Below are 25,514 nucleotides of genomic sequence, written 5' to 3'. Positions count from 1 at the left end.
TATCATAAAGGGAAAATAATTTATTCCTGCTGGTCATTCAAAACATAGGCTATATTCCCTTCTTGGACAGTGTGCTGTGCAAATCTGTCATTAGATTGAACCACAAAATGGCCAGTGCTGTATTCTGTGGAAGATTAAAACAGCGATAAATGATGTTTGACATTTTAAAAAGAAGGGGGTGGAGCAGAAACTATCTTGAGCTTAATTCTCCAGCAAAATCGTTCTATCCTAGTTCATTTGTCAGTTCGTTAGCAATTATCAGATTTTCTCTTTGTTGATTTTAAAATCTGTATATCCTTGGATCCAGATAATATCCAGCAGGTTTTAAAATAGGATCCAGATACCAAAATAGAAAGTGGATATCAGCGTCTTCATGACACCAGCAAGCAATTTTAATGGTTTAGCTCTTATATTTAGGGCTGATGTTGCTTAATGAGACTATGACCGATGAGGGCTCTGCCCTACACTTGCACACAAACTTAAAACACAGGCACACAGACAGTATCCGATTCCTTTCTAACAAGTGCACACATACTCTTCATTCATTCCATGCCTGTCAGACCAAGCTGTAGTATTTTTATACACAAACACACACAATGGAAACTATTCAGCAAGTGTGAGTGGAAGGCGCAACCAAGCTCGTAAATAAATATATCCGAGCAGGTTTCACCAAGCTCTGGGTATTTATAACACCATATTCCTCCTGTTGAGATTGGGATCAGGTTTACCCATCTCAACATTACAATCAGATTTTCCAATCTGATGTTATGAGTTACAATTACCTCTTTCAAAAAAAACAACAAAATCTCAGTTACTCTATTCTGAGGGTGTCAGCAAGTCTCACATCACATATGACTGGCAATGTCAGCTTGCTTTTTATATTTCATGAATGTCAAGAACAGAGCTTTTTGACCCCAAATATTGCCTTCTAAAAATGCAAGCAGAATTCTGACATGAACGGATATGTTTTACGTTCCATGAGCTGTCTGACCTGCTGAGCGTTTCCAGCATTTTCTATTTTAATTTCTAATATGAATGACGCTACTTTTCCCTGTTTTGGTAAATTAACCGACAAGGAACAATCCTGAGAAAAATAATTAATTGGGGAGGGACAATTTCAGTGGGGTGAGAATGGATCTGGCCCAGGTTAAACTGGAATGAAAGATCGGCAGGCTAAACTGCAATGTAGCATTGCATGGCCTTCAAAGAGGACATGGTTCGGGTAAAGTTCAGATACATTTTTATGAAGGGGGTAAGATATGACAAACAAAGGCAAAGCCCCTGGATAATAATAATAATACTCACTTATTGTCGCAAGTAGGCTTCAATGAAGTTACCGTGGAAAAACCCTAGTCGCCACATTCCGGCGCCTGTTCGGGAAGGCTGGTATGGGAATTGAACCGTGCTGCTGGCATTGTTCTGCATTACAAGCCAGCTGTTTAGCCCACTGATAAAGAAAGAGATAGAGAATAAGAAAAAAGAGCAAAGGATGTGTGTGGCTCATGGGAGGTTGATAATAGAAAGCGAGAACCAAACTGAATACAGAAAGTTCGAGGGGAAGTGAAAAAGGAAACGAAAGAAGCAAAGAGAGAGACTGAGAAGATACTGGCAACTAAAGGGAATCTAAAAGTCTTAATGTCTGACATTTATAATTTATAGTGTGGTGATTAAAACATTTTGCTTGTTTCTGCTGGTTGCCCTAAGGTACACGCATTGATATCTGTGCCTTGTACTGTCTCTAGATAGTGACAATGCCAGTAGATCTCTGCTGCTGAGTCTTTGTGAAATGAATTTCCATGAAGAGGGTTTGTTAGTTAATTTTGTAATGTAATCATTGCATTTGAAGTCATTTTTAAGGATGCATTTATAGATAGTTATTTATGACTTGCGTTACTTTTGTTGGGTTTTTTAAAATTCAAAATCAATATAGGTTCTGTTCCCCTTTTTACAATTATTGGGCAGCGAATGCTGAGAAGATGTAGGGCTGGAGTAGAGAGCCACAGTCAATGTGGGTGAGGATGGAGACAGGCTCTTATAAGGGGTTGGGTTGTGGGCACTGGCAATGGCGCCGCTCCCGTTTTCCCCAGGAAAGTACTCGGGGAGTCCAGTGATGGTGGCCACACTGAAAATATGGAGGCAATTTCGGCAGCACTTTAGGTTGGGGGTGAGGTCGAAGCTGATGCCGATCAGAGGGCACCATGGGTTTGAGCCAGCGAGGATGGGTGTTTGGTTTTGGGGATGGGGGGGTGAGGGGCGATGGAAATGAAAGACTTGTTGTTAGAAGCGTGGTTTGAAAGTTTGGAGGGGCTGGAGGAGAAGTTTGGGATCCCGCATGAGGAGGTTTTGGTTACATGCAAGTGCGGGATTTCGCGAGAAAGGTTTTTCTGACTTTTAATAATAATAATTTTTATTGTCACAAGTAGGTTTACATTAACATTGCAATGAAGTTACTGTGAAAAGCCCATAGTCGCCACATTCCAGCGCTTGTTCGGGTACACGGAGTGAGAATTTAAAATGTCCAAATTACCTAACAGCACGTCTTTCGGGACTTGTGGGAGGAACCCGGAGCATCCGGAGGAAACCCACGCAGACACGGGGAGAACGTGCAGACTCCGCACAGACAGTGACCCAAGCCAGGAATCGATCTGGGGACCCTGGTGCTGTGAAGCAACAGTGCTACCCACTGTGCTACCTTGCTGCTCATGGTATTTTATTGTGGCACCGCCCTCCTTGCTGTTGGAGGGGGTGCTGTTGGTGATGGGACTGGAGGGGGTGGTCATCTAGGCAATCTATGGGAGGATTTTTGGGGAGAATATGGCATCTCTGGCATGGTTAAGGCCAAGTGGGAAGAAGAGTTGGGGATGACTCTGGAGGAGGGGCTATGGTGTGAGGTGTTGTAGAGTGTGAATGCCTCAACCTTGTGTGTGAGGTTGGGGTTGATACAGCTAAAGGTAGTGCATAGGGCGCATCTGACAAAGTAAAGGATAAGCCGGTTGTACGTTTGTATGAGGGGGTGGAGGATATTTGTGGCAGGGGGCCCAGCCAATCATGTGCACAAGTTCTGGTCCTGCGCGAAGTTGGAGAAGTTTTGGGGGTTGTTTTTCAGCACCATGTTGGCTATCTTGCATGTGGATTTAGAGCCCAGTCCCTGGGGGCCATATTCATGGTGTCGGACTTGACAGAGTTGCAGATGGGAGTGGGGGATGATGTTTTAGTCTTCGCCTTGTTGATCGCTCACACGCAGGTCCTGTTGGGGTGGAGGTCAGTTTCTCCACCCTGTGCCTCGGTGTGGCTGTGGGATTTAATGGAGCTCTTGCACTTGGTAAAGGTGAAATTTGCTTAGAGGGGGGAAAGTGAGGGTTTCCATAAGAGATGGAATTTGTTTATACTACAGTTCAAGGAGCTGGTTACTGTCAGCTGCTGGGGGGGGGGTTAATTAGGGTGATGGGAAGGGTTTTGGGGTGGTTTGACTTTGTACTGTTGTATGTCTTAAATGTTAAAATGTTAAAAATGTTAAATAAAAATACTTGCATAGCCTGCTTGTTGCTTTCTGTCTGCCCCCAACCTCTCCCCCATTTTATGGAGGGTGGAGAACACATAGGGTGGCCTGGTAAACCTTGCCTTATTAAGATCCTTAAGTGACCATTTAATGGAAGTTTAAGTACCTCATTCTGCACCCGCTGCAATTTTACCCACAGCAGGGGGAGGTCTAGACAAAGCGGGTAGCCTGGCAGGTTTTGGTGGGTGAGCTGGCGTTGAGCAAGAAGGGGGAAGCCTTTTTTGGAGAGTCCCCTCTGCCAATCAGAGGTATCCCCCACTCCAAGATCATACTCCTTTTTAACCTTACCCCCTCTCTCCTGGCCCTTCAAACCTGGCCCCCTATCCCCTCTTGCTGGGACCTGCCAGTTAGCCCCCGCTAATACCCTGGACTAACCTGATCTGGCTTCCAGAATCTCCTCTTCTTTGGGTTCTGGCTGTAGTTCCCGCAGGAGCCCCTGCATGGACCTCGATCAAACTCTCTAAGGTGAGACTTGAGCCCCCCACATTTAGTGGCCCTGGGCCTATTAGTGCCATCCTGAGCACAAAATGGGTGCATTTTCCATGGATGGCCTCTAATGACACCTTATTTGGGGGATGGGGGGGTGGGGTGCAGTTGGTGGGGATCATGGAGTTCGGTAAAATACACCTCTATGTTTTGTGCATCCCAATAGATCACTTTTATTCTCTGTTTGGTTACAAGTTTTTTTGGTAATTCTTTTAGACATTGTTAGAATTTATATTGGTTTTGTGCTCCTCAAACATTGCAAAAATTGTTTACCTTCAGCGTCAATGTGGAAGATGACATCTCATTTAATTTAGTATGGTTCTGTCACAGAATATCTGTGGGTCCTTTCATTTCAGCATGGGTATAAGCCAGAGACCATCAATAACAGGTTGTGAGAGTAAGGGCCAAGTTTTTAGCATGGGTAGAGTTGCCCAGTGATATTTTGTGACAATTCATTTGTAGCAGTTCATTTTGCATCTTTTCTAGTTTGATTTAACCTTTTATCTAACATTCTTTCTCCACAGTCTCTAATAATAATAATCTTTATTGTCACAAGTAGGCTTACATTAACACTGCAATGAGGTTACTGTGAAAAGCCCTTAGTCGCCACATTCTGGCCTCTGTTCGGGTACACTGAGGGAGAATTCCGAATGACCAAATTACCTTACAGCACGGGCGCGATTCTCTGCTCCCGCGACTAAGTGCCCACGCGGTCGTGAACGCCGTTGAGGTTCACGACGACGTGAAACGGCCCCGAGATTGACCGTTTCAGGGCCCGAAAATGGGCTAGGATCGGGGCCGCGAGAAACTCGGTGGGCGTGTCGTTAAAGCAGCATCATCAGCGCGCGCCGGGCATTGGCGCCGCATAAAAGCGGCGCGGCGTCATCCGCCGCCTAACTGGCGACACCAGCGCATGCGTGGTTGCCGTCCTCCCCGAGGCCGCTCCGCAAGAAGATGTCGGATGGATCTTGTGGGGCGCGGAGGAAAGGAGGTCCTCCTTCAGAGAGGCCGGCCGGCCGATCGGTGGGTACAGATCGTGGGCCAGACCCCTTTTGAGTGCAACCCCGGTGAAAGAACCCCCTCGCCCGCCCACAGGCCGCCCGCCCAGCGTTCCCACGCTGTTCCCGCCGGCAGCGACCAGGTGTGGATGGCGCCGGCGGGAAGCTGTCGCTTTGGGCAGGCTGCTCGGCCCATCCGGGCCGGAGAATAGCGGGTGTAGCGGAGAATCGCCATTTTGGGTGTCCCGGGTGATTCTCTGGCCTGCGCCGCGCAGAACGTGACGGGGCCGTTCCCGCCGCTTGGGTGCATCGCGGGAGGGCGTCGGACCGGCGTCGCGGGGAGAAATGGCGCACCAGGCGATTCTCCAAAACGGCGCGGGAGCGGAGAATCGCGCCCCACGTCTTTCGGACATGTGGGAGGAAACCAGAGCACCCGGAGGAAACCCACGCAGACACGGGGAGAATGTGCAGACTCCGCACAGACAGTGACCCAAGCCGGGTATCGAACCTGGGACCCTGGAGCGGTGAAGCAATGGTGCTAACCACTGTACTACCGTGCCACCCTAATGTATTGTAACATATTACAATGGGAGGATAGTTATTTTCTTTAGACATTGAATAATATGCTTTGCTAGAAATTGGTATTATCTTCAAACTTTCTCACCTGCAGAGACAAGGTTGAAGTTGTATCTACTCTATGGGGAACTCACTCCCAGGCCAAGCTGTCTACACAAATCCAGCATCAATATGACCTCAGAACCACCAGCTATTCACAGGCTCAAACTCTGCTCCAGTTCAACAAATGAGGAGTAGATCCAAGACTGCCTTTACTCATTAAGATTTTGGCTTTGCACTCAGAACCTACATGGCTCTGCTGCTACCCACACCATTGCCTTGGCAACTGAACAACTCCAGTCCAGTCTCAGGCCGTCAGTAAAACTCAAGACCTTAACCTGTGTTCAGATTCAAACTCAGGCCAACATGTCCAGCTTTTAATCGAAGACACTGCTTGATAAAGAGAAATGTCTCCCTCAGCCTATGTTCCTGGTAGAGATAGATTGTCAGAACTGGATTTCATTGGCCTGAGAAAAGTACCAGTTGGACTGAAAGTGATGTCTTTAGTTGGGTGAGTGTGACTAACAAAATCCATGCCATTACATTGTTCATTGGTGGGTAATACATGGTTGTCCACATTTAGGTGCTTGTTGTAGTTTTCTCATGGGGCCTTAACATTTTTGACTGATATGTGAAATATACCTATATTTATATATACGTATATATACATGATATGGGTGGAATCTTACCAGATTTGGCATGTAACTCTCCAGTTGCGCAGTCCAGTTTTCTCTCCAGGTCTTGAGCCTCTTTAAAGAAAGAAAAATGGCTGTCTGTGGTTTATGCCGCCGTGCTGGCAGGGTGGGGCCTAATAGAGCTGGCAACTGACTCCACAGAGATCGGGACCTCATCTTTAAGGGTGCCCCAATCAGCACTGAAACCTATCAGCCCCCACCCCGCACCACGGAGGTATCGGGGGCTCTCCCATCTCCCCTGTAAATCATCGCTAGCATTCTTCCCCCCCCCCCGCCCTGCCCAACCCCCCCCCCCTTGCCGCCTCTCCCCCCCCCCCCCCCCCACATCATATTTAAATGAACCTGCCCATGGGCCTTCTACTAGAGCCTGCCTTTGGCACTGCTTCCTACCACAGCTTGGCACTGCCAGGTTGACATTGTGCCAATCTGGCAGTGCCAACCTGTGCCAGCGTTGAGCATGTCTTCTCCCTCCCCTCTGTGCCCCTGGAGGGATCCCATGACTGGTTCTCGTTTGGCCAAACCTGTTGTAACCCCGATAATGTAATGTGACAAAATATTTAGTGAGGGGGGGGGGGAGATCACGTGGTGAGGGGCCCATTAATAATATCTAAATTCATTAAAATCGATTTAAATGAGTTTCCCCGCCCTTGTGAGCGTGTATCTCATGACATCTAAGGCAAGGGGTGGGAATATTGGAATACACAATTCTCTCCGGATGTTATGCCCGCATCACTGATCCCGCGCACGGCTAGTCCAGGCTCAAAATCGCCCCCAAATATACCTTACGGGATGTAATTCTGAGGTTGTATAAGGCTGTGGTCAGACTCCATTTGGAGTATTGTGAGCAGTTTTGGGCCCTGTGTCTAAGGAAGAATGTGCTGGCCTTGGAAAGGGTCCAGAGGAGGTTCACAAGAATGATCCCTGGAATGGAGAGCTTGTCGTATGAGAAGCGGTTGAGGATTCTGGATCTGCACTTTTTGGGAGTTAGTAGGATGAGGGATGAGGGGGGAATCTTATTGAAATTTACCAGGATACTGAGAAGCCTGGATAGAGTGGATGTGGAGAGGATGTTTCCACTAGTAGTGTGTGCAACCCCCCCCCCCCCCCCCCCCCCCCCCCCCCCCCCCCCCCCCCCCGGGAGCACAGTTTCATCTGAAGGGACGATCCTTTAGAACTGAGATGAGGAGGAATTTCTTCAGCCAGAGGGTGGTGAATCTGTGGAACTCTTTGCCACAGAAGCTGTGGAGGCAAAATCACTGAGTGTCTTTAAGACAGAGATAGATACTTTGTTGATTAATAAGGGGACCAGGGGTTATGGGGAGAAGGCAGGAGAATGGGGATGAGAAACATATCAGCCATGATTGAATGGTGGAGCAGACTTGATGGGCAGAGTGGCCTAATTCTGCTCCTCTGTCTTATGGCCTTAAACATTCACTCCCTCCATCACCGAGGAACATTGGCAGCAGTGTGTACCATCTACAAGATGTATTGCAACAACTTACCAAGGCTCTTTTGACAGCACCTTCCAAACATGTGACCTCTACCACCGAGAAGGACAAGAGCAGTGGATATATGGGAACACCACCACCTGCAAATTCCCCTCCAAGTCACTCACCATCCTGACTTGGAAATATGTCGCTCTTCCCTTCAATGTCGCTGTGACAAAATTCTGGAACTCCCTCTCTAACAAGACTGTGGGTGTACCTTCAGCTCATGGACTGCAATGGATCAAGAAGACAGCTCACCACTGTCTTCTCAAGGACAATTAGGGATGGGCAATGAATGCTGGCCTAACCAGTGACACCACCATTCCATGAATGAAAAAATATATAAACCAGGGAGTACACAGTCTCTCTTCAGGACCACAAGAAGACTTCAAGGGGTCTATCAATATGTGGGCAAAAGTATTATTTTTTATTGTCATAATGAAATATGGTGGTACACTTTCCAGAATCAGCATAGCCCCAAAGTGCAAATGGTATAGTGAGCCCAAGGGAAGTGGACGGTGATTGGAAGCTATCAGCAACAAATTGTTGTAAAACAGCGCTCATCACTGAAGAACCCATCTGAAGACACGGGGATCACCCGGACAACTCACCTGAAGACAGTAAGGCCGTGACCTCTAGGTAAGTCCCAGTTTCACCCTGGAGTAGGGATTGAAGAGCATTCTGATATTGATGGTTAACTGGACAAGTTGCACCCTGGACCTTCTCCTCCCACCTCCCCCAATCCAACACCTGCAAACGCCTCGCTGATCCTGCCTATGCCACAGGTTCTGCCAAACCCCTGACTGCACTCCAGCAGTGCTATGGTCAAAAGGCTGGGATTTTCCCATCAGAATTCCTGCCCAAAGTTCATAAGACCATAAGATTTAGGAGCAGAATTAGGCCATTTGGTCCACTGGGTCTGCTCGATCACGGCTGATATGTTCCTCATCCCCATTCTCCTGTCTTCTCCCCATAACCCCTGATCTCCATATTAAGCAAGAAATTCCCATTGGGATTTGTCCTGTCTGCACCAGGTCCCACCACGGGTGGGCCAGAAAATCCCATCCGTAGTCATTTTCAGGCAGCCACTTCAGTGACCTGGGAGGTCAGGCCTTGCCCTCTGCAAACCACCTCCCTAGAATTAAAGCTATTGTGGTCGAGGTTTGGAATTTAACTCATAAATTTCCCCTTCATAAGGAGGCAAAGAGTAAATGACTATCATACGGCAACACATATCTGGTCAGTACATATACTGGAAAACAGCACCACAGGTGACATCTACAGGAAAGTGCTATGTTGTTTTATACATTGCTCATCCAGGTGGGTATCTGATTAAATGATCACCCAGTTAAGATTGGAGTATTCTGCTTTACTCCCCATTCAGCTCAGGGGTGGGATTTAAAATATTTTGCTTCCTGAAATGTGGGCAAGACTGGCATTTCTACCCATCCCTAATCAGTGCTTGTTTATTGTATGCTGAAAATGCAGAGATTGACTTCCGGTCACAGCGGGCGGGAGGCAGCCGCACAATGGAGAGCTCCCGCTCGGGAACGGCATTTTCGGGGCTTTAAGCCCGGTCCCAGGGCCCACGGAGGCGGCAGAAGCAGGGAGAAGGCACGGAGGAGGCACTGTGAAGACACAGGAGGGCAAAAAAACCCAAAGAAAAATGTCAAGGATGAGCAAAAAAACGGCCGAAAAAAAACCAGCTGGAGTTCCTTCAGGGAGTGGAAAGGTCACCGCGGGGTCACCAGGAAAAATGGAGGCTGGAGCACCAGGGAAGGCCGCACTGCTTACGGCTGAAGAAATAACCAAGGTGATGGCTGCGGAATTTGAAAAGCAGTTGACGCAGATTGCGAAATGCATGGAGACGGTGAGGAAGGAGATGAGGGAGGTTTTGAGTGTGCTGGTGGAGGAGGCGGTTTCCCCGGTGAGGACGGAGGCGGTGAGCGCAGTGGCGGAGGTGCGAGAGCAAGGGGAGGCGCTGAAGGAAGTGAAGGAGACGTTATTGCAGCACGGTGATCAACTTGCCTCGATGGGGAAAGAGATGCGGCAGGTGATGGATACTAACAAGGATCTGCGAGGAAAAATGGAAGACCTGGAAAATAGATCCAGGCGACAAAACTTGAGGATTGTGGGGCTGCCCGAAGGAGTTGAAGGACCGAAGCCGACTGAGTATTTTGCCGCGATACTGGCAAAACTATTGGGGGAGGGGGAGGACCCCTCCCGATATGAACTGGATCGGTCTCATCGGTCGTGGAGGCCTGTACCAAAGGCGAGTGAGCCACCAAGGGCAGTGACTCTGTGCTTCCGTAGGTACAGGGTGAAGGAGAAGGTCCTGAGTTGGGCCAAGCAGAAGCGGGTGGTGCAGTGGGCTGGAGCTGGTATACGTATATACCAGGACTTTACGGTGGTGCTGGCAAGGAGGCGGGCTGCCTTCAACCGGGTGAAGAGGGCACTGTACATTAGCAAGGTGCGGTGCGGCATTGTATATCCAACGAAGCTGAGGGTGACTTACAAGCTCAGGGACTTTTATTTTGGAACGGCGGAAGCAGCGGAGGAGTTTGCGAAAGCAGAAGGACTGTGGCAGAACTGACAAATTGAGGAATGGCCATGTGCCGATGTAACCTCATGACTGTATTTTCTTCTTTTTTGTATCACTGCGCGCGGGTGTAGAGATTAAAGGAGCCAAGGTGGTATATATTTGGACAAGGGAAGGGATGGGACTTTCACTCGAAATGAGAGTTCTTTGGGGTGTAGGTGGATATGCAGGGTTTGTGTGCTGAAAGGGGATCTTTGGGCTTTCCTGGGGCCGGACAAGTGGGAAAGGGACCCGGGCGGGGGCCTCCACGCTGGCCGGATAAAGCCGACCAGTGAACGGGAGTGAGGTGGGGGGAGGGGCTGCGGCCATCGGAGCCTGGCAGAACAGGGTCCGAGTGGTCTAGCCGGGGTGGAAAGCTGGGGGGGAAGGAACCGAGGGTGGGGGAGGAGTTTTACAAGAGGCAGTGGACGGGAGGAGCTGGAGACCTGGGGTGGGGGTGGGAGGGGGGGGTGGGGGTGGGGGGGGAGCTGTGCAAGCTTAAGGGTGACTACGGGTAATCCCTGATTCCTTTTTGTCATTTGTTTATGTAAACATGCGGGTTGAGGTTTGGGGGTTGGTGGGTAGATGGGATCGTTGTTATTATGGGGACTGACATATCTTGCTGATTATTGTTTATTGTTGATGGATGTAAATGTGGGAGAAAATGTGAAAATGGAGGAGAATTAAAAAAAAATTTTTTTTTAAAGAAGAAAATGCAGAGATTAACAAGTTCTCAGGTCACGTAATACATTCCCGTCTAACATATCACGTCATAGATAAGTGGGAGCAAAGTAACTTACGAAGAACAACAGCTGAAGGTGGTGTATAGAGCACACCTTACAAAGGTGAGGATGAGCCGGCTCTTTGAGGGGGTAGAAGATGTGTGTGAACGTTCCGGGGCGGGGGGGGGGGGGGGCCGCAAACCACGTTCATCTGTATTGGTCCTGCCCAAAGCTGGTGGATTACTGGAAGGAGGTTATTAGGGTAATCTCAAAAGTGGTGCACGTGAAACTGGACCCGGGCCCGTGGGAGGCCATATTCCGGCGTCAGACCAGCCGGGGGTGGAAACGGGTGCGGAGGCAGATGTTGTAGCCTTCACCTCGTTGATCGCCCGAAGGCAGATCCTGTTGGTTCAGATATCAACCTCTCCAACCTGTGCCCTGGTGTGGCGGGGGGGGCCTGCTGGAATTCTTGACTCTTGAGAAGGTCAAATTTTAACTGAGGGGAAGGATGGAGGGGGTGTACAATTCATGGGCGTTATTCATTATGCATTTTCAAGAATTGGATCACATCGAACATTTGGGGGGTTGGGGACTGGGAGGGTTGGGGGGAGAGATACTGTGTGTGTTAATGGTGACTATGGGTGATTCCTGGTTCCTTTTTGTCATTTGTTTATGTTGACATGCGGGCTAATGTCTGGGGTTTGGTGGGAGGGTGGGATCGTTGTTATTGATATGGGGATTGACATTACATTCATTACTGATTATTGTTTATTGTTGAGTGTAAATTTGGGAGAAAATGTGAAAAAGGAGGAGAATAAAAAAACATTTTTTAAAAACTTACGAAGAACAGAAAAAAACTTGAACACACACACGATCAATATTAGATATCGATACATTTTTAATTCAACCATCAGCTTCTACAATACAGAATTTCATCTAGTTCAATAGTAAAAGCTGAGGAACACCAAAGAAGCAGAGGGAGGAATAAAAATATTAACCTTGTAAAATTAAGGAAAACCCAATCCAGCTACTTGAATAGGGCGGCACGGTGGCACAGTGGTTAGCACTGCTGCCTCACAGCAACAGGGACCCGGGTTCGGTTCGATCCCGGCCCTGGGTCACTGCGTGGAGTTTGCACATTCTCCCCGTGTCTGCGTGGGTGTCACCCCCACAACCCAAAAGATGTGCAGGGTAGGTTGATTGGCCAAGCTAAATTGCCTCTTAATTGAAAAAAGAATAACTGGATACTTTAAAAAAAATTTTTTTTAAATTTGAGCAAATTCAAAAAGCCACTTCCATGTCAGCCTCGGTACTTCAGCTAGTTTTGCATACAAATCTTCTACTCTAGGCATCGGGTAGCAGTCCAGGCGTAAAGGTCTGTTTACCGTGAGCTTGTAATCCCCGCAGAATCGAACGGATTTGTCGGGTTTCATTACCGGCACCATAGGTGCGGCTCATTTTGCAAATTGTACATGGTGTATAATCCCCAGATTGATCAGGCGCTGAAGCTCCAACTCAACCTTGGCAAGCAATGCATAGGGGACAGGCTCACCCTAAAGTACTGAGGCTGAGCATCTGGATCCGCCTTGGCCCCTTTTATCGGAGAGGGACGGCCTGAACACACAATGCGCTGCCAGTCATCTAAGGCACGTCAAGAAGTCAGTGATCTCGAGACCACATTGCTATATTAAATCTATACCATTTAATGATTACAGAAGGCTGCGGGTAGCACACTGGTTAGCACAGTTGCTTCACAGCTCCAGGGTCCCAGGTTCGATTCCCGGCTTGGGTCACTGTCTGTGCGGAGTCTGCACGCTCTCCCCGTGTGTGCGTGGGTTTCCTCCGGGTGCTCCGGTTTCCTCCAACAGTCTAAAGATGTGCAGGTTAGGCGGATTGGCCATGATAAACTGCCCTTAGTGTCCAAAAAAGGTTAGGTGGGGTTACTGGGTTACAGGGATAGGGTGGAAATGTGGGCTTAAATAGGGTGCTCTTTCCAAGGGCCGGTGTAGACTCAACGGGTCGAATGGCCTCCTTCTGCACTGTAAATTCTTTGATTCCGAAAGTCCGAGCCCCGCAGGTGGATGACCTTCTGACGGTTTTCCCCCAAAATACCATTAGCCTGGGAGAAGTATCATAGAATACCTACAGTACAGAAGGAGGCCATTCGGTCTATCTATCGCATCCACACCAACCCTCTGAAAGACCACCCACCTAGGCCCAATCCCCCATGCTATTCCTGTAAACCCACCATGCAATTTAGCATGGTCAATGCACCTAACCTGCACATCTTTTGACTGTCGGAGGGAACCAGAGTACCTGGAGGAAAATCCACACAAGCAATGGAAGGATGTGCAAACCCCACACTGACAGTTATCCGAGGTGAGGCAGCAGTGTTAACCACTCTGCCACCGTGCTGTCCCATGTGTTTGCCGTTATGCCATCTCATAGCAATGCATTCAGCATACTAGTTTCAGTCTTCCGTGCCTGCATCAAAAGCTTTCTGCTTCCCAAACAGTGGCATCTGATTTGATTTACTGTCACTCCCAATCCAGTCCTTGTTGGACCGGCTTTTATGTGTAGTCTTTAACTCCGTCCCATACCTGGGAAGCTCATACTCCATGAATCCCATGGTGGGATCAACAATGGTTTCCCCATGGTCCTCGTGGGGGTTATAATAATAATCTTTATTGTTACAAGTAGGCTTCCATTAACACTGCAATGAAATTACTGTGAAAAGCCCCTAGTTGCCACATTCTGGTGCCTGTTCGAGTACACAGAGAGAGAATTCAGAATATCCAATTCACCTAACAGCACGACTTTCGGGACTTGTAGGAGGAAACCGGAGCGTCCAGAGGAAACCCATGCAGACACGGGGAGAAAGTACAAACTCTACACAGTGACCCAGGGCCGGGATCGAACCTGGGACCTCAGCGCCGTGAGGCAGCAGTGCTAACCACTGCAACACCGTGTCACCCGAATTTGCTCAAATGTAATGAGTGGAAGGTGGGAGGCTGGCCAGTCGACTATTGGAATTTAGATGCAATAAAAGCACGGATGCCTGATTCAACAGAAGCTAAATTTATTTTCATAGGATGTTAAGGATGCAAAGAATTCGGTTCAGCTTCTGACAATGTTCGGGGAAGGAATAGAGCCAGTCACGAGGGACTGGAGATTGTGGCAAGGTTGAAGATGGTGGCTTCTGTCTTCAAAAAGGCTAATTGAATGAATTTGTGGCTTGTGAACTGGATGTTAGTCTGACAATGGAGGCAGGAGGGATCTAGAGACATGGTGATGAGGTGGAGCTGGATAACATCAGTACACATAGGGAACCGGATGTCATGTCATCAGATGATGTGATCAAGGGGCAGCAAGTGGATGAGAAATAGGAGGGAACGTTGGTGTACTTAGAGGTAATTGTGTGGGAGCAGCAAGTGAATCCTTTACATGAAATTCCCTGGCCAAGTCTGCATTCTTCAGAGTGAAACGAGGCAAAATGGTCGCACTCAATCAGGCAATATGAGAGGTGTTGGAAGAGAAAGGTGTGGTCAGCCATACTAAAGGGTGCAACAAAGTCAAGAAAGATGAAGAGGTTTAATGTATCATGGACCAATGTAGCAGGTCATTTTTAACTTTGAGTAAAGCTACATAGACGTCTGCACCACCAACTTTACTGAGAGAGGAGTGTCAGCTTTTCAGGCATCAACTGATTCCTGGTGTAATTCTATCAGTTCTCAAAGAGCTGAACTAGTAAAGAAGACAAATATCTTTCCACTGGCTTGTGCCAAATCATAAGCATCAAATGTATCATCAACCTCAGTGATATTAAGAAAGGGTCAATCTCCTGATGTTTCTGAACAGCCTTATTTATGAAGGCATCATTTTGATTGGAGTAAGCTCTTTAGGGTGGATTTATTCCTTTGGACTGTAGAGTGTTGAAATCTACTGCAATCCAACACAGGTGCACTCTCTAGAATTCAGTTCATCCGGACAATCTGCTTTTGGAGTATTGGAAACATGTGTGGTTCCACTCAAGGTTCCCAGCATTTTATTCATAGATAAAGAAGCCAGGCTGCATTGGTTATGGTATAATTAGCAACTGCGGAACTATTTTCAACCCTTCGACTCTAATAACTGCAGGGCTACATTTCTCTAGTTCCAAAAGCAGGTTATTTTTAGCAACTAGTAGGGGCTATTCATTAAGTACAGGCCTTAGCGTTGACTAAATACTGGCTGGGCCCCAGTATTTGCCACACATACCCATTGCCAAACTGCAAACACCGGGGCCAAGAGACATTATTAATAGTATTTTTCCATAGTAAATTATATGTGGACTGTTTGAGGCAGTGATTGCTATCTATTTTTGTCTAAATGTCATGAAAATGTGTTATTGTTGCAAGAATGGACAAGACATTTCACAAACTCAAAAAAATTTAGAATTAAATTGTAATTTGTTTTAAATTAACTATGAATATTAGCTTGTTGAAATTATAACCAAAGCAAATGACTGAAAATACTTTGAGGCTATTGTTCCAAATAAAATTATTATCCCATCATTTAAGAACCTGGGAGAAAGTCACAGAAATAAAAGGACTTCTACTTGTATGACCACCGGACATATCAAAATGCTTTGTGGCCAATGAGGTACTTTTGAAGTACGCAGCTCAAACAGCAATATGGTAATGACCAGGTAATCTGTTTTTGCGATGTTGACTGAGGGCTAAATATTTTTGGTTTGATTTGATTTATTATTGTCACATGTTTAGTATACAGTGAAAAGTATTGTTTCTTGCATGCTATACAGACATAACATAAGGAAGGAGAGACTGCAGAATGTAATGTTACAGTTATAGCTAGGGTGTAGAGAAAAGATCAACTTAATATGAGGTAGGTCCATTCAAAAGTCTGATGGCAGTAGGGAAGAAGCTGTTTGTGAGATGGTTGGTACGTGACCTCAAAGTTTTGTATCTTTTCCTGAAGGAAGAAGGTGGAAGAGGGTATGTCTGGGGTGTGTGGGGTCCTTAATTATGTTGGCTGCCTTTCCGAGACAGCGGGAATTGTCGACAGAGTCAATGAATGGGAGGCTGGTTTGCGTGATGGATTGGGCTACATTTACAACCTTTTGTAGTTTCCTGCGGTCTTGGGCTGAGCAGGATCCATACCAAGCTGTGAAACAACCAGAAAGACTGCTTTCTATGGTGCATCCGTAAAGGTTGGTGAGAGTCGTAGCTGACATGGCAAATTTCCTTAGTCAGGCCAGGACACTAGAGATAACGCCCCTGCACTTCTGCACTTCTGACAGCTCGGCACTCCCTCTGTACTGCAAACGGGCGTCAGCCTTAATTTTTGTGTTCAAACCCTGGAGTGAGACTTAAACCCAGAACAATGTGACTCCAAGGCAAGGGTGCTACCAACTGAACTGCAGCTGGCACAAAGACAAGAAAAGACCATTTAGTCCATTGACCTGACCCATTTCATATTCTAATTCACCCATCTTAGCCTCCAAAAATATTTTGATATCTATCTTTAACTTAATTAGCTTCCCCACCGAGTAGATTATTAATAGTCATTTTTTGTAAGGCCTGTGTTATATTTATATCCTGACTACTCATCACGAATAAATTCTATTCAAAAGAAAAGCAGTGTTGTGACCGACGATAGCCAGACAGACAGGATACAACAAGGTCTGTTCTACTACTCCACAGTACAATACAACTCGCACTCTCCACTCCCCTCTCAGGGTCCTCTTCCCCAACCTGCTCCCAGGTGGGGGTTTATATCCTGTGGGGGTTCCTCCATTTGGGAGGGCGCTCTGCCCCCTAATCACCCGGGGAGTTTTTCTTCCAAGGTGTGGGAGGGGACTATAATACAATGTAGGTTCAAACCCCTTGTGGGGTCGTAACAAACAGGAATAATGCAACTCTAATATATAAAATGAACTATACGGTAGCACAGTGGTTAGCAGAGTTGCTTCACAGCTCCAGGATCCCAGGTTCGATTCCCGGCTTGGGTCACTGTCTGTGCGGAGTCTGCACGTTCTCCCCGTGTCCGCGTGGGTTTCCTTCGGGTGCTCCGGTTTCCTCCCACGGTCCAAAGACGTGCAGGTTAGATGGATTGGCCATGATAAATTGCCCTTAGTGTCCAAAAAGGTTAGATGGGGTTACCAGGTTACGGGGATAGGGTGGAGATGTGGGCTTAGATAGGGTGATCTTTCCATGGGCCGGTGCAGACTCGATGGGCCGAATGGCCTCCTTCTGCACTGTAAATTCTATGATCTATGATTGACGAACTGGGAGAGGACTGACTCTATCCAGTTGTAAGAAACTATAGCAGGTGAGATTCTATTGGATGGGCTTTGTCTTGGTTTAGATATATGAAGGTACTTTTTGGAAGAACAAATGTTCATCCCATTGAAATGAATTCCGTGGGTAACCATCTCGCTCAGCTTTGTCAGCACAAGGCAGCATTTGCCTCTCACACAAGCAAAATACTGAAGACTCTGGAAATCTGCAATAAAAACAGAAAATACTGAAGATACTCAGCAGGTCAAGCATTTCAGCTTCACCTGCTACCTGACCAGCTGGGTATTTCCTATTTTTATTGCAGCAATGAAGTCAACGTTAACCTGACATACCGAGTCCAGTGTGGTACCGGACCCTGAACTCTGACATCAGGAAGCAGCCAGGATCTTTATAACATTATTAAGGGAAGTTACCTACTCTGTTTTTATCCTTTAATTACTCTCACCATATCATAACTGCAGATGCATTTCCACTGAGTGGTGAATGTATTACTGCTACCATCCACCATTGTATTACATTACATTACATTGTATTATGTTGGTGCCCTTGTGGGCTCCGCCTATGGCTCCACCCCCTCGGGGGAGGTATATAGATCTGCAGCCTGTAGGCGGCACTCAGTACAGAGCAGTCGCAGGCAGGCACAGTTCTAGCTGATTAAAACCACTGTTCACTTCAACTCTCCGTCTCATGTGAATTGATGGTCGCATCAATTTAATCAGCTACAATATCGCTTTGGAAGCAGCCCTCAAACCTGATCGACTGGAACTCGACCCTCAGGCAGCACAAGCCAAAGGAATTTTTTCGCACTGGCTCCGCTGTTTTGAGGCCTACCTCGCCTCCTCCTCTCGTCCACCGTCACGGAGGAACAGAAACTGAGTCTCCTCCACGCCCGGGTGAGCCACAGAATCTCTGTGCAGATCGAGGAAGCGACCACGTACGCAGACGCGGCCGCGATCCTGAAAAGGCAGTACGTGAGGCCGGTGAACGAAGTGTTCGCGCGGCATCTCCTCACCACTCGTCGTCAATGCCCCAGGGAATCGCTGGAGGAATACCTACGCGACCTGAAGGTACTCGCTCGATACTGCAATTATAACGACGTTACATTCTCGCAGCATATGGAACTCGCCATCCGGGACACCTATGTGGCTGGAGTCCGGTCCAACTATGTAAGACAGCGCCTGCTCAAAAAGGGCGCCCTCGACCTAGAAGAAACGGTAAAACTATCCACCTCCTTAGAAGTAGCATTTCAGAACCTCAATGCTTTCCCCTCCGACCACGCGATCCCCTCGTGGACCCCCGACCAGAGGGTGCCCCAGGCCTGTGCCGCGCGGCTGCCCGCCCAACCCGGGGGGCTGCCCTGCTATTTCTGCGGTCAGAACCAGCACCTCGGGCAGCGTTGCCCGGCTCGGAACGCGACCTGTAGCGACTGCGGCAAGAAAGGACACTTTGCCAAAGTCTGCCTGGCCAGATCCAAATCTTCTAAATCGCAGGCCCGGCTCACAGACTCACAGGCCCGCAGACCCCGCAGCGTGGCGGCGTGCCTGCCGCTACCGCACCCTTCGGACGCGTCATCAACCTCGTGCTGTCCGTGGGGGCAGCCATTTTTAACCCTACCCAACACGTGCGACTCATGGGGGCCGCCACCTTGGCCACCATCTTCAACGCCGCCTGACACGTGCGACCGACCGGGGCAGCTATCTTGGGACCACCCCACCACCTCCGACCACGCCGGCTACCCGCAGCTCGATGCTGTCACCCTCGACCAGTCACGGCCCAAGCACCTCAGGAACTTGATGGTGACCATCCGGGTCAATGGGCACGAAACGCCCTGCCTGTTTGACTCTGGGAGCACAGAGAGCTTTGTACATCCAGATACGGTAAGGCGCTGTTCTCTCCAAATTTCCCCCGCATTCCAAACAATCTTCCTCGCTTCCGGATCACATTCGGTGCAGATCCGGGGGTACTGTGTAGCGAACCTCGCGATACAGGGCGCCGAGTACGCCAATTTCAAACTATATGTCCTCCCCGACCTCTGCGCTCCTCTCCTGTTGTGACTGGACTTCCAGTGCAACCTCAGGAGCCTGACCCTGAAGTTCGGCAGGCCCCTACCCCCTCTCATCGGAACTCTTAAGCTCACTCCTCCCCCGCTCTTCGCGAACTTCACCGCCGACTGTAAACCCGTCGCCACCAGGAGCAGGCGGTACAGTGCCCAGGACAGGACTTTTATTAAGTCAGAGGTCCAGCGGCTCTTGAGGGAGGGGGTCATCGAGGCCAGTAATAGCCCTGGAGAGCTCAAGTGGTGATCGTCAGGACCAGGGAAAAGAACCGGATGGTTGTAGACTACAGCCAAACCATAAGCTGATGCTTACCTCCTTCCCCGGATAGCGGACATGGTGAGTCAGATTGCACACTACCAGGGGTTCTCCACAGTAGATCTGAAGTCCGCATACCACCAGCTTCCAATCCGCCCGGAAGATCACCACTACACTGCCTTTGAGGCAGACAGCCGCCTCTTCCACTTCCTCCGGGTCCCCTTCGGCGTCACCAATGGGTCTTCCTAAGAACGATGGACTGAATGGTGGACCAGTACGGGCTGCGGGCCACATTTCCGTACTTGGACAACGTCACCATCTGCAGCCATGATCAGCAGGACCACGACGCCAACCTTCAGAGGTTTCTCCAAACCGCCCAAGCTCTCAAACTCACCTATAACAAGGAGAAATGCGTTTTCCACACAAACCGACTGGTCATCCTCGGCTATGTCGTGGAAAACGGAGTCCGAGGGCCCGACCCCGACTGCATGCACCCCCTCCTGCAACTCCCCCTCCCCCACTGCCCCAAGGCTCTGAAAAGATGCCTCGGGGTTTTTTCATATTATGCCCAGTGGGTCCCCAACTATGCGGACAAAGCCCGCCCACTTATCAAAGCCACCATCTTCCCCCTGACGACTGAGGCCCGCCAGGCCTTCAGCCGCATCAAGGCAGATATTACCAAAGCTGCGATGTGCGCGGTGGACGAGTCCATCCCCTTCCAGGTGGAGAGCGACGCGTCAGAGGCCGCCCTCTTCGCTACCCTTAACCCGTAGCCTTTTTTTCCCCTACCCTCAACGCCTCCGAGATTCGACACTCCTCAGTCGAAAAAGAAGCTCAAGCCATTGTGGAAGCTGTGCGGCACTGGAGGCACTACCTGGCTGGTAGGAGGTTCACCCTCATCACCGACCAACGGTCGGTAACCTTCATGTTCAACAATACACAGCAGGGCAAGATCAAGAATGATAAAATCTTGAGGTGGAGGATCGAACTCTCCACCTATAACTACGATATTGTATATCGTCCAGAGAAGCTCAACGAGCCCCCAGATGCCCTGTCCCGCGGCACATCCGCCAGCGTGCAAGATGACCGACTCCGGGCCATCCACAATGACCTCTGTCACCCGGGGGTCACCCGTCTTCTCCACTTCATCAAGGCCCGCAATCTGCCCTACTCCACCGAGGAGGTCAGGGCCATGATCAGGGACTGCCAAATCTGCGCGGAGTGTAAGCCGCACTTCTATTGGCCAGATAAGGCCCACCTGGTGAAGGCATCCCGGCCCTTTGAGCGCCTCAGCATCGATTTCAAAGGGCCCCTCCCCTCCACTGACCGCAATGCGTATTTTCTTAACATCGTTGATGAGTACTCCCGTTTCCCCTTTGCAATCCCATGCCCCAACATGACCGCGGCCACTGTCATTAAGGCCCTTCATAGTATCTTTACCCTGTTAGGTTTCCCCACTTATGTCCACAGTGACCGGGGCTCCTCGTTTATGAGCGACGAACTGCGTCAGTACCTGCTCGGTAAGGGCATCTCCTCGAGCAGGACTACAACCCCCAGGGAAACAGACAGCTGGTGAGGGAGAACGCGACGGTATGGAAGGCCGTCCCCCTGGCCCTACGGTCGAGGAGTCTCCCAGTTTCCCGCTGGCAGGAGGTCCTCCCCGACGCGCTCCACTCCATTAGGTCACTCCTTTGCACAGCCACGAACGAGACCCCTCATGACCGCCTATTTGTCTTCCCCAGGAGATCCACCTCCGGCGTCTCATTTCCGTCTTGGCTGACGACACCGGGACCTGTCCTCCTCCGAAAGCACGTGAGGAACCATAAGTCTGACCCCCTGGTCGAGAAGGTCCAGCTGCTTCACGCCAACCCCCAGTATGCCTACGTGGCACAGCACGACTGCCGACAAGATACAGTCTCCCTCCGGGACCTGGCACCCGCCGGTTCCCCTGAGACCATCACGTACACCCCCCCCCCACCCTACACCGAACACCGCCCCCGCCCCTACGTGGCCTACCCCGCCCCCCCCCCCCCCCCCCCCCCCCCCCACTCCCCCCATCGCCGATCTACAGGGATGAAGCTCCAGAAGACACGCTCCCGGAGTCAACACCCTTGCCCGCAGCAATGAGTTCAACACCCGTGCCTGCAGCGAAACCAGAGTTCAGGCAATCGCAGCGAACAATCAACGCACCGGACAGACTCAACCTATGAGCCCACTTCACCCCCACTGGACTTCAATTTTTAACAGGGGGTGAATGTGGTGAATGTATTACTGCTACCATTCACCATTGTATTACATTACATTACATTGTATTATGTTTGATGCCCTTGTGGGCTCCGCCTGTGGCCCACCATTGTATTACATTACATTACATTATATTATGTTGGTGCCCTTGTGGGCTCCGCCTATGGCTCCGCCCCCTCGGGGGAGGTATATAGATCTGCAGCCTGTAGGCGGCACTCAGTACAGAGCAGTCGCAGGCAGGCACAGTTCTAGCTGATTAAAACCACTGTTCTCTTCAACTCTCCGTCTCGTGTGAATTGATGGTCGCATCATACTGCCAGTTTAACATGGATTGAAGCAATTTCAATTTTGCACCAGTTTTAAACTAAATCTGAAGTCAAGGCTTCCAGTGAAACAAAGTCTTCCTGAGGACTGGGGTAGGCCCCACTATGGTTTACACCTCATGGTGGATAAATCCATTCAATATCTTGGGCTATTTTGTGCATCTATCTGAAAATTGAAACGTTTAGAGATTGGACATATTCTCCATTCACCCTCACTCAACATTTATATTTGTATATATTAAAAGAGAACTATGCCCATGTGTGTGACAGGCACACATGGATATCTCTCCTAAACATGACAATTAAAAGCTTGAGGCAGGAGCCAAGCCATGTAAATAAGGTCCTTACTGAACTGGAGATAACACTTTCATGTCAGTAGCTGCAATTTTAATTACTGACTAATTCTTAGAATGAATTACTCAACAATAACTTATATTTATTTCGCTCATTTACCGTATTGAAATGTCAGATGATCAAAAGTTTGGTTGAAGAGATAGCTTTTCAAGGAGTTTCAAAAGGAGGAAAGCAGGATAGAGAGGTATGCTCATTGAATTTAATCCCATACTACTCACTGTTTAATTAGCTCCCTCACTGATTTTCACAATTACTACACTGACTAATCCTCAAATCGGTTAATGACTACATTTAATAATTAATACTCATTGCATCCAATCATTTACATATAGCCAGCATTTGACAATTAATTACATTAGCAAACTTAAATGATCCTCATATTATTACTGATGTGAATATGTAGTTTATGGTTCATGTTAATAGTTTAGAGGTCATTTCTAGGTCTGGGAAGACAAAAGTTGTAATGGTAAGCTATCTAAAATGGTGGGCTTTAAAGATTGCCAGAACACCTCAAGAATTGACACTCTAAAAGGTGACAGATGCTTGCTTAATAAAGTTAGAATATAAGAGATGGAGCTATAAAACTGTGAGTGGACTTAGCTAAATGGAATACAATGTTGACAAATGTGAGGTTATCCATTTTGGTAGGAATAACAGCAAAAGGGATTATTATTTAAATGATAAAATATTAAAGCATGCTGCTGTGCAGAGAGACCTGGGTGTGCTAGTGCATGAGTCGCAAAATGTTGGTTTACAGATGCAACAGGTGATTAAGAAGGCAAATGGAATTTTGTCCTTCATTGCTAGAGGGATGGAGTTTAAGACTAGGGAGGTTATGCTGCAATTGTATAAGGTGTTAGTGAGGCCACACCTGGAGTATTGTGTTCAGCTTTGGTCTCCTTACTTGAGAAAGAACGTACTGGCACTGGAGGGTGTGCAGAGGAGATTCACTAGGTTAATTCCAGAGCTGAAGGGGTTGGATTACGAGGAGAGGTTGAGTAGACTGGGACTGTACTCATTGGAATTTAGAAGGATGAGGGGGGTTCTTATAGAAACATATAAAATTATGAAGGGACCAGATAGGATAGATGCGGGCAGGTTGTTTCCACTGGCCGGTGAAAGTAGAACTATGGGGCATAGCCTCATAATAAGGGGAATTAGATTTAGGACTGAGTTTACGAGGAACTTCTTCACCCAAAGGGTTGTGAATCTATAGAATTCCTTGCCCAGTGAAGCAGTGGAGGCTCCTTCATTAAATGTTTTTAAGATAAAGATAGATAGTTTTTTGAAGAATAAAGGGATTAAGGGTTATGGTGTTCGGGCCGGAAAGTGGAGCTGAGTCCACAAAAGATCAGCCATGTTCTCATTGAATGGTGGACAGGCTCGAGGGGCCAGATGGCCTACTCCTGCTCCTAGTTCTTATGTTCTGATGTTCTTAAGAGCTGGGGGTGTGGACTGGAATTCTCTGGCCATTCACTGGTGGTGAGTTCTCTGGTCCTGCCAGTGGCACACTCCCACTGGCGGGTTTCCTGGTGGCGTCTGGTGACTTCAATGGGGATTCCTGTTGATAGCGGCGGGAGTAGGAAATCCCGCTGCCAGTGAACAGTGCGCCACTGTTGGATATTCAACTGTCGCTGGCTGAGATTGCAACAAGAGGTAGAGGTAAATGAAAGTTTTATTCCTGAGAATAGCTGGAGCTGAGGAGAATTAAAGATCATTTCCAGAGGACTGTGGTATATTTATGTTTGATACTTACTGAAATAAATAACTTTAAGATTGATGTGTTTTATACGAACATTCTTGGGGGAAGTAAGAGGTAAACCTGAATGCTTGCACACATAGTTATAAATCATATTGTTAAGTTAATTTTGCCTGTTCTGTGTATTGCTGAAAAAAGACATTGGGTGCGATCTTTCCAAAAGGTGAATTATCTCTTATTTACACATTTTTAGCTCGTGGGCAGCACGGTGCTGTGGTGGTTAGCATTGCTGCCTCATGGCGCCGAGGACCCGCGTTCAATCCCGGCCCTGGGTCACTGTCCATGTGGAGTTTGCACATTCTCCCCCCCCCGTCTGCATGGGTCTCACCCCCACAACCCAAAGATGCGCAGGGTAGGTGGATTGGCCATGCTAAATTTCTCCTTAATTGGGGGAATAAATAGAAGTAATGGTTGTCATGATATTCAGATCAACATCATGGGGCAAACACACATACACACTGATGGACAGATCAATGGACCAATCAATACACACACAACATCACAGCCAATCACAGGCAAGAGCATACACACTATAAAACGGGGAACACGACACTTCCCGCTCATTCCAGCAGGAGACAGCTCAGGGCACAGAGCTCACATGAAGCCACTCAGACATTCACCATGCGCTGAGTGCTTCTCCAAGATAGTGTTAGGGCTGGGTCCACAGGTTAGAGGGTAATGAACGAACCACAGTAACCAGTTACAGATGTTGTTATTGTTAGTAATAAAACTGAGTTGTACCATCCGCAACCGTGCTGGTTCGTCTGTGTAGCAGAGCACCCAACACAACAATGGTTATTATAAAAACACAGTTCAGGCTTGTTATCTGGACATTTGTTACATGGATTGTTGGAATTCAAGAAGATGGCTCACTGCCATTTTCTCAAGGGCAAATAGGGTTGGGCAATAAATGTTGGCCTGACCAATGATGCTGATATCCTGTGAAGGAATATAAAATGTTTCATAGAACCCCTACAGTGGAGAAGGAGGCCATTTGGCCTATTGAGTCTGCACTGACCCTTTGAATATACACGGGATAACATGCAAACTCCACACAGACAGCGACCCAAGGCGGGAATTGAA

The sequence above is a fragment of the Scyliorhinus torazame genome, chromosome 10, assembly GCF_047496885.1.
Source record: "Scyliorhinus torazame isolate Kashiwa2021f chromosome 10, sScyTor2.1, whole genome shotgun sequence".
In the NCBI taxonomy this organism is placed as follows: domain Eukaryota; kingdom Metazoa; phylum Chordata; class Chondrichthyes; order Carcharhiniformes; family Scyliorhinidae; genus Scyliorhinus; species Scyliorhinus torazame.
This window is presented reverse-complemented; position numbering follows the sequence as displayed.